Source organism: Hyaena hyaena, unplaced genomic scaffold (genome assembly GCF_003009895.1).
Source record: "Hyaena hyaena isolate Hyena2069 unplaced genomic scaffold, ASM300989v1 scaffold_245, whole genome shotgun sequence".
Lineage (NCBI taxonomy): Eukaryota > Metazoa > Chordata > Mammalia > Carnivora > Hyaenidae > Hyaena > Hyaena hyaena.
In genome coordinates this window covers 1,569,968-1,580,404 of record NW_024080878.1, presented here as the reverse complement: position 1 = coordinate 1,580,404, position 10,437 = coordinate 1,569,968, and the positions used below count along the sequence as shown (strand labels likewise).

General features: G+C 40.4%; 1 long non-coding RNA gene across 3 annotated transcripts; it reads right to left on the bottom strand.

The window, feature by feature from the left end:
• Positions 1 to 994: 994 nt before the first annotated feature.
• Positions 995 to 10,171, bottom strand: LOC120240019. Of its 3 annotated transcripts, none has more exons than XR_005530563.1 (3): positions 10,110 to 10,171; positions 8,785 to 9,008; positions 995 to 1,184 (listed from the first exon to the last, which is right to left on the bottom strand). It is a non-coding gene; the product is annotated as an uncharacterized LOC120240019 (long non-coding RNA). The 3 variants fall into 3 exon arrangements; XR_005530564.1 differs by having other exon boundaries at positions 9,872 to 10,124; XR_005530565.1 differs by lacking the exon at positions 10,110 to 10,171 and adding an exon at positions 9,501 to 9,854.
• Between the last annotated feature and the right edge of the window lie 266 nt (positions 10,172 to 10,437).

The following is a 10,437-nucleotide window of genomic DNA, read 5'->3' as shown; positions in this document are numbered from 1 at the left end:
TGGGAGTGCCATCAAGCATCTTTTCTTCCGATATAGCCATTATGAAAAACAGTTGGGAGTTTCTTCAAAAAATTAAAATTAGAGTGATCTTATGATCCAGAAATCTCACTCTTGGTATATATCCAAAGAAAATGAAATCAGTATCTTGGGAGAGATATCTGCATATCCATGTTCACTACAGCATTGTTGACAGCAGCCACGATACAGAAACAACCTAAAAGTCCATTGACAGGTGAATGGATAAAGGAAATGTGATATATATATATGTGTATATATAATGGATTATTCAGACTTTGCAAAGAAGGAAATCTTGACATTTGTGATGATATGTGTGAACCCAGAAGATATTTTATGAAGTGAAAGAAGCCAGACACAGAAAGATAAATACTGCATGATCTCACTTATATGTGAATCTACTATGGTCAAATTCATTAAAGCAGAGAGTAGAGTGGTAGTTACCAGGGGTTAGGGCGAGGGGAAAATAGGGAGATGCTGGTCAAGGGGTACAAAGTTTTACAAGATGAACAAGCTCTGGAGATCAAATATATAGCAATGTGACTAGAGTTTTCAATACTGTATTATACACTTGAAATTTGATAAAAGAGTAGATCTTAAGTTTTCTCAGCACCAAAAGAAAAAAAACGTGGCAAGATGAGATGATGTATATGTTAATTAGCTTTGACTGTGGCGATTATTTTTAAGCATATTTTTATTTATTTATTTAAGTAATCTCTACCTCCAATGTGGGGCTTGAACCCATGACCCTAAGATCAAGAGCTGCATGTTCTTCTGATTCAGCCAGCTTGGCACCCCTGGAAAATGTTTTTTAATGCATTTGTATATCTAAACATCAAATCATACACCTTAAATATATACAGCTTTTATTTGACAATTACACCTCAATACAGATAGGGAGAAAACCAGCAATAAAAAAAAAAAAAAACCAATAAGAAAACAAGCAAACAAATCACATATTTTCTTCCATTCTTCACTCCTTTTCTTTCTTCCTCCATGCCTGCTTTCCTTTCCTTCTTTCTTCCTTCCTTCCACAAATAAGCATTGAGCATCCTCCGTATCAGGTACCAGGCACTAGGAATCCAACAGTGAGCATTCAGGCAGCCTTTCCCCTTATAGATTCACAGGTGGGAAGAAGCTCTGTCCCTTTGGCTGGTGACTTAAAGGGCCTTATGAGGGTGCCACTTAGTTACTTTCCAGAACTACTCCATAGGCCCTCCTGCTCCTTCCCATATTTCCAATCTTTCCCCATCTCTCCATCATCTAACTTTGAAAATATTAGTAAAGTCATCCAAAGGTTTTACCTCCCAGGAAGCAAAGGATTGAGTTGCAGTCAACATTCTTTCTCTATGACATTTGATTAATACACTATCTTGTAACACATTATCAGACACCTTTTTTCTTTTCTTTTCTTTTCTTTTCTTTTCTTTTTTTTTTTTGAGAAAGAGGGAGGGGCAGAGAGAAAGAATCCCACGCAGGCTCCATGCACACAACCATGAGATCATGACCTTAGCTGAAATCAAGAGTCAGACGCTTAACCAACTGAGCCACCCAGGGAACCAAAGACTCTTTTTTTTTTAACCTGGTAATTCTATGACCACGAAGTTAATCATTTTTTTCCTGTTCGTAGTACAATCTCTGATTTTTTTCATAAATTTTGGCTTACTCACAGTCTGCTGCGTACACTCCTCCCTCTTTACATAGAAATACATATTTATACTTTATATGCAAAATATACATAACAGAAGAACCAAAACAGCCAAAAATATTAACATCTACTTTAAAATTAATAAAAATTTGGATGCATTTTATTATATGTATCCTTTTGCATTATAGTTACTATTTAGATATTTCTTTTAAACTTTTCACTTTCACTCACAGACTTTTACAAATGTATCATTAACTGTAATTACTCTTTTTGATGCTCAAAAGAATCATGACGAGGCCAGTGGGAACCCTCTTATGTTGGCTTTATTGCCCAATCAGCATGATTTCAAAAATTTTGGAAGCACTTTTTCTTGGATGTTACAAGCCCCTCTTGATTTTTCCCTGCTCCAAGACATGGAAATGGTAATGCTTCAAAATGCCTTGGTTTCTTCTTAGGAGCAGAACAGAATCCAAAATCTGGATGTTGGGTGTGTAAATCAATTTGGTAGTGAGTTGTTTCCAGGTAAGAGACCCAAAGATTTTTCTTTTTAAGTCCACCAGTTTGTATTACAACTTTCCATTTGGGGAGCACCTGGGTGGCTCAGTCAGTTAAGCATCTGACTTCGGCTCAGGTCCTGATCTCCTGGTTTATGAGTTCAAGCCACACATTGGGCTCTCTGCTGTCAGTGCAGAGCATGCTTCAGAAACTCTGTCCCCCTCTGTCTCTGCCCCTGCCCCACTCTCTCTCTCTGTCTCTCTCTCTGTGTCTCTCTCAAAAATAAAACATTTAAAAGATCAAATGAAATAAAATAAAATAAAATAAAACAAAATAAAATAAAATAAAATAAAGTGACACTTTCCATTTTTATCCAACTGGAAATTACTTTTGTTCTAACATAAAAATATACTTCCTTAACTTACCATATACTTCCTTTTTTAACCTCTAACCAAATCTATAATTATAACCTCTTCTTCTTTATAATTTTTATTTGAATTACCAATCACCATTCAGAAGTCTCCTGATTGATACAAATTTGTTTGCATTCTTTTTTTGGTCCAGAATAAATTTAGTAAGAAAGATTTTCCAGTTAACTGTTATTATCTATACCCTGGTTATTTATAAATGACCTATGTTCTTCTTCAATTCTAATCCTTTTGGGGAGCACCTGGATGGCTCAGTCAGTTGAGCATCTGACTTTTGAGTTCAGTTAAGGTCATAATTCTAGGGGTGTGGGATTAAGCCCTGCATCAGATTCTGTGCTAAGCATTGAGCCTGCTTAAGATTCTCTGTCTCTCCCTCTGTCCCTCTCCCCCATTTGTGCTCCCTCTCTCTCTTTCGTTTACTTATAAAATATATAAATGAATAGATTAGTATTGCAATCAAGTAAAACTTGATATCAAAGAAACTGATACAAATTTTATGATTTGTTATTGTGGTAATAAGATAATCCAGCATGTATGGAAAAGTTTATACAAATGATGATAATTTCACATGAAGATGGTATGTTAAGGGTCAGATGGTAGAAGAGATAGAGAAAAATTAGAAATACAGGAAGTAGCAAGAAGCCCTCTGAGGTCCCACTGAACAGTTCTGAAATGGTAACTCAGCAACACCAACATAGTGCTCTTCAAGTCATCAGCAGAAGGGCCAGGGCCTCCTCCCAAGTAGAAGTCCAGGAGGGAAGGGCCTCCTGGACTGCATGCTCATTGTTAGATCCCTTGTGCCTGGCACAATATCTGATACAGAGAAAATGTTCAACACATATTTGTGGAAGAATGAAAAGAAGGAAGGCATGGAGAGGGATGCCTGGGTAGCTCAGTCGGGTAAGTCCCTGACTTTGGCTCTGGTCATGATCTCATGGCTTGTGAGTTTGAGCCCAGTGTCAGGCTCTGTGCTAACAGCTCAGGGCCTGGAGCCTGCCTCAGATTCTGTGCCTCCCTGTCCCTCTGGTCCTCCTCCACTCATTCTCTGCCTCTCTGTCTCAAAAATACACATTAAAAATAATAAATAAATAAATAAATAACAAGAAGAAAGGCATGGAAAAAGGAAGGGAGTAAGTGATTAATATATATGACATACTTATATTTCCAGTTATTCCAAACAACTAGATCAATACATAACAAAAGGGAATACAATGAATTATATAATACTAAATAAAACTTTAAAAATACATAATTTGAAAAAAATAAAAATAAAAATAAAAAAAATAAAAATACTTAATTTCAGGAAATCCCCTATGAAAGATGTGGGCATGACAAGTAACACTGATAGAACAAATAAAGGTTTTTATTTTTAATTTTTAATTTAATTTTATTTTAGTGAGAGAGGGAGACCGAATGGGGAAGAGGGGCAGAGGGAAGGGGGGAAGAGAGAGAGAGAATCTTAAGCAGGCTTTGCACTTAGCATGGAGCTCAACTCTAGGCTCCATCTCACCACCGTGAGATCATGACCTGAGTCAAAATCAAGAGTCAGACACTTAACTGACTGAGCCACCCAGGCTCCCCAAAGGTTAATGATTTAAAGGAGGCAAGCTTCTACATAGTGTTCCATTTGTATGGAATGTCCAGAATAGGCAAAGTCCTACAGACAGAAAGTTGATTAGTGGTTGCATAGGGCTTGGAAGAGGGGGATATGGAGAATGGCTGCTAATGGATTTCTTAGTGGAGTGATGAAAATGTTCTAACATTGATTGTAGTAATAGTGGCACAACTCTGAAGATATTGAAAATCATTGAATTGTATACTTTAAATGGTGAATTGTATGATATATGAATTTTATCTCAATAAAGCTGTTATGAAGGTGGAACCAACCTGATGTCTGCCAGTTCAGATTTAGAAGGTGCCACTAGCCACCTGCTCTAGCCAAGAATCAACTATAAATAACTCCAACCTATCAAAATAACCTATAACCTTGGCCAGTATGAGGTGGTATTATTTTAATTTGGGATCTAGTGGTATTATTTTAATTTAGGATCTAGTAAAATTACTGTAACCCTAGAAAAGCATAAAAATAAATACTACTTATAAATATACAGATAATGAAAAAATAAAACTATGATTTTAATACTTTCACATTCAATTTTTTTTTAATATTTATTTATTTTTGAGACTGAGCACGAGCACGAGAGGGGCAGAGAGAGAGGGAGACACAGGATCCGAAACAGGCTCTGAGCTGTCAGCACAGAGCCTGATGCGGGGCCCAAACCCATGAACTGTGAGATCATTACCTGAGCTGAAGTTGGACGCCCAACCGACTGAGCCACCCAGGTGCCCCTTTCACATTCAATTTAAATGTAGTTCTAGCCTTTGTGATTATTTGACTTTTGGGTTTCTGTCTGCCCTTTGGTGTGTTAGGATGTTAGAAATGTTCAGAGAATTGATCATACTGGGTTTATAAATGTAATTTGAATTGTTTAAGGGAATTTAGTTAAGTTTATGCAGTGACGATGAAGATGGACTCCCTAACACTCATTCACTCTGGGATAATTAGTAAAACCCAACTGGCAATCCCATTCTCCTTGCCAGTGATTGGTCTAGGAATAGGCATGTGGCCTATGATCTGACCAATGAGTTGTAAGTAAAGTCCACCGTGGGATTTCTGAGAGAGGTTTTCACAGTCTTGCCCCCGCCCCCCACATCTCCCTAAGAGGAAATAAAAGAATCCCACTTCCTCCTCTGAATTGTTGTGTCTGGATATGATAATGTTCATATGATAATGTCTGGATATGATAATGTCATTGCAGCAGCCACATTGTGACAAGGCTGAGGATGCTGCCAATACATGGAGAAGGGCAAAACCCAAGAGAGTCACAACAAAATGGAGCCAGAGCTCCACTGTACCGCATCCACAGCCCACCTCACCTCAGAGATTCACGTTATGTGAGATAATACATTTCCTTGTTATCTAAGCCACTTTGAATTAGGGTTTTCTGTTATTGTCACCCCAAATAAATATAAGTTGTGACCCAGCAATAGTGCTAGTAGGAATTTATCCGAAGGTTACAGGAGTGCTGATACATAGGGGCACATGTACCCCAATGTTCACAGCAGCACTTTTAACAATAGCCAAATTATGGAAAGGGCCCAAATGTCCACCAACTGATGAATGGATAAAGATGTGGTTTGCATATACAATGAAATACTACTTGGCAATGAGAAAGAATGAAATTCTTTCATTTGCAACAATATGGATGGAACTGGAGGGTATTATGCTGAGTGAAATAAATCGGTCGGAGAAAGACTGATATCATATGTTTTCACTCATATGTAGAACTTGAGAAACTTAACAGAGGACCATGATAGGGAGGGAAGGGGATATATAGTTTCAAACAGAGAGAGAGGCAACCCATAAAAGACTCTTGAATGCGGAGAACAAACTGAGGGTTGATGGAGGGGGCGATGGGCATTGAGGAGGGCACTTGTTGGGATGAGCACTGGATGTTGTATGTAAGCAGTGAATCATGGGAATCTACCCCCAAAACCAAAAGCACACTGTGTACACTGTCGAGCTAAATTTTAAAAAACAAAAAAAGATCAATGACTTAAATAAAACACCCGAAAGCATAGAACTCCTAGAAGTAAACAAGAAAGTTCCTTGACAAAAAAAAAAATAATTAATTAAATATAAGTAATCAGGATTTAAATGTAAAAATGTAACGTAATACATTTTTATTTTCTAAGTTTTATGAGGCTTGTAAATTTGATAAATTAAGCATCAGTTATCTCGATACTGGAAGTCGCAGACTGTTTCTCAGAAGCCCTTGGACTTTAAAGAACCTAGAAATACTACCAAGAGACAAATTTCAAAGATGGATTCATCCCTTGGGGGTACCTGGGTGGCTCAGTTGGTTAAGCATCTGACTCTTGATTTCAGCTCAAGTCATGGTCTCCCAGTCGGTAATGAGCTCCCTGTGGAGCTCCATGCTGAGCACGGAGCCTGCTTAGGATTCTCTCTTTCCTTCTCCCTCTGCCCCTCCCCTGCTTGTGCTTTCTCTCTCTCTCTCTCTCTCTCTCTCTCAAAATAAGTAAAATAAACATTTTAGAAAATTTTTTTAAAGAGAGGAATTCCTCCTCTCGATCCTCATATGAACATCTGCTGGTCACATGACACATGTATTCAGCTGTAGCATTAAATATAAACTCAGAGAAGACATATCAGCAGGAGTCATAAATACTGACTTCTTCTGGTATCGTTTCTGGTGGAGGAAGGCAAGTTATAGGGAACCCAAAGGGACAAAACACTAGTAGTCATGCTCTCCATCAATGACCGAAGAGGATTTCACAGACCCAGAGTCCCCAACACAAATGCCTTTAGGGTTCAGGCAGTTTCCGCAACTGAACTGAGTGGAAGTGAGGCAGAAGGAAATGGTGGTCCCATCTACAGGGAGTGCCTCCCCACTCAGACTGATGATGTCACTATGAGAAAAAGCTACAGCTCAGTGTTGCCAGATCTTCCCCTTTCCAACAAAAGTCAGAAATCTGGATCATGTGAATTTTTAGATCAGGGCAACCAATTCAACTTCAAAAACAAAAACAAAACATTGTGTGGCCAAACAGAACACAACTATAGGCTGTCCACAGGCTGCCAGTTTGCAACCTCACCCCATACGTTTACAGCATGTCCATAGAGTAGATAAGCGCAAAAGTTGAGACATCTGCCCTGTGCTGCCAGGTAGAACAAACATTTCCCTCCCACGGGTGCTTCTTCGACATTTACATTCAGGCCTACACAGGCTAGAAAGATGTGATTCCTACCAACAGCCCAGCAAGAAGGATTAGCTGCAAAATGCACCTACGGAGTGATCTGTTTACACTGAGGCTGTTTAAATGTCCTCTGCTTGAACGTTGAAGACCAACAGGACACACAATTTGCATTTCAATCCTTGCGAGAGCCAAGTTGCATAACAGCGATTAGCCACCAATGTGATCAGTCCTGCTGAACTCCTTTGCTGTGTTCCTAGGCTTTCTAAACTAGGGGCAACCATTCACTGGCAAATGAAAAACAGAGAGAGAGAAAGGCTGAAACTGCTGGTCTCAGTGAGACACTAGTCTCAAGAGAGCTGGAGTCTCATAACAGGGCTCTGGAGCTTCCCAGCATACCTCAGCACAGTCCGTGGTCTGCGGGGGTCACACAACAAATATTCTCTGGTTTCTTGAAGATAAGAGTAAACCAAGGCTTGGGAATGCCTCTGACTCATAGAAAAGTCTGCTCATTTTCATGGGTCTATTTGGGTATTATTTAAAAATATGTGTGATATGACACATTATAGCAGGAGGAACTTAGGTTAGATATTAAGAACAATTTCCTGACTAACAGGTTGTGAAACATAAGAGCAGGTTACGAATGAGGAAGTGAAGGCTCCATCTATGCTGGACATTTCCGCTAGGGTAAACGCCTGATTCTGTTGGTCAGATGCTATCACTAAGTCGGTAGTGTTTGTGTGATCTGTCTCTTCTAGCATGCTTTTCACTTTTTTTTTTTTGTAAAGATTTTTAAAGTATCTCTATACCCAACTTGGGGCTTGAATTCACAACCCTGAGATCAGGACTCACATGCTCCACCGACTGATCTAGCCAAGTACCCCTTGCTCTTCACTCTTTATTTTTTAATGTTTATTTACTTTCACCCATGCAAGAGAGAGACAGAGAGACCAAGAGACAGAGTGCCAGTGGAGGAAGGGCAGAGAAAGAGGGAGACACAGAATCCAAAGCAGGCTCCAGGCTCTGAGCTGTCAGCAGAGAGCCCGATGCGGGGCTCGAACCCATGAACTGTGAGATCATGACCCGAGCCAAAGTCAGATGCTTAAACGACTGAGCTACCCAGGCGCCCCCCTGCTCTTCATTCTTTTTTTTTTTTTTTAATATTTTATTTATTTCTAGCAGAGAGAGAGAGACAGCGTGAGCAGGGGAGGGTCAGAGAGAGAGGGAGTCACAGACTCTGAAACAGGCTCCAGGCTCTGAGCTGGCAGTCAGCACAGAGCCCGATGCGGGGCTCGAACCCACGAACTGCGAGATCATGACCTAAGCGAAAGTCGGACGCTTAACCGACTAAGCCACCCAGGCGCCCCTCCTGCTCTTCATTCTTAATAAGAGTTGCCATTTATAAAGGGTTAACATGCTCACCTTTTAAGTCCTTTATCTTACTAAGTACTCATAGAAATCCAGTAAGATAAGTTATCCCCATTTTGCAGATGAGGAAGCTGAACCTTGAGAGATGAAATAACTTGTTGAAGTTCATCCAGTCAGGGCTAGGATTAGAATCTACCTCTGAGGTGTGGTTTCCAAGTCCAGGCCCTTTTTATAAGACCATTTTGCTTCAGATCCTTTGGCAGAGCACCTATGACAACCTGGGGGGAAAAGAGACCAAAGGGCAGGTTCAGACAAAGAAAACATTGTCCAAAACAGTTCTGAGAGCACTGCTGAGGTCCAAAGAGGAAGCCAGTGTCAGGAAGAAAGATAAGATGCCAACCAGGGAGGAGACAGAGACTCGAAGGAGAGGCAAGGTCAGAACCTAGAAGTCAAGGGATATCCTTCTAGAAATGAATTTGCACTGATTTGGATGGTCCAGGAAGTGAATTACTGAACAGAGAGTTCCTTTTAAGCAACACTCCGCTTGTGCTGACAAGCCTGCCAAGCGCCAGGCTGGGTGCTGCTGACCTGCCCAGCTCAGATTTTCCTTTGGTGACTCCTGACTTGCTAACAATGCCTTTGGACAATTCCCGTTCCCACTGTCCCACCCACCAGCAATTGTCTTTCATGTACAGGAGCTGAAACACTGTTTCCAACAATGACTCTGCAAGGTAGTCAAGTGTTTACGTTCACGTTCACGTTCAGGATACCTGTAACGGTGAAACTTTCCTTCTCTAAAATATTGTCCCTTTGGTTTCTGCCCTCATAGGACCCGGGTTCCTGGAATAGCATCATTGCTACAAAATAGGAGAAGGCAGGCTGAAAATTAGTGAGTCCCTACAGCCCCAATACATTATACGTTAAGCCACACTGCCTTTCCTACTTAACACTTGTGGCTGAAAAGCGTTTCTCTATTGTAAATCAGCCAAAGAGCAGCTCCAAGACAACTCTGGAGGAGGTATGTTATTTCAAGAGATAATCTGGGTCCCTTTTTTGTTTTATTGAAGTGTCATCAACATGCAGCGTCACATTAGTTTCATATGTACAACGTAGCGATTTGACAATTCTGTATATTACTCACTGCTCACCACCAGCTGTGACTACCATGTGTCACCACACAACGTTATGACAATCTTCTTGGCTCTGTTTCTCATGCTGTACTTTTCATCTCCATGACATACTTATTTTATAACTGGAAGTCTGCACGTCATAAGAGCTTGTTTTCCCAAACTCCACTTGACCTTGGCAGCTCCAGACCCTGTGCCCAATAGGAGATCTAAGGAAATGAGCACAACCCCAGAGACACAGAACAGACTCACCCGGCTGCGCTTCCAACGGCTCCACTAGAACTCGTAGCACTTCCTTTCATTCAACTCAAAACTTCCTGAAAGCTCAGGCCTCCAGGATCAGGAGGCAGGCCCAAACCTGCCCTGCTGGTCGGTGCCTTTGGGAAGTTTCTTCATTCAGTCTGTGCTTTCCTGAAGCACATTGCTCGTAATAAGGGCAGGGAGAGAAAACTAAAGCAGAAGTTAAACAAGCAAATAAATAAATAACTTTTTTTTTTCTCACTGGTCTTAGCTAGGCCAGGTCAATAAATCAATGCAAGGACACATCTGCCTGAAATTATTTCTCTCACCCCACTCTCCA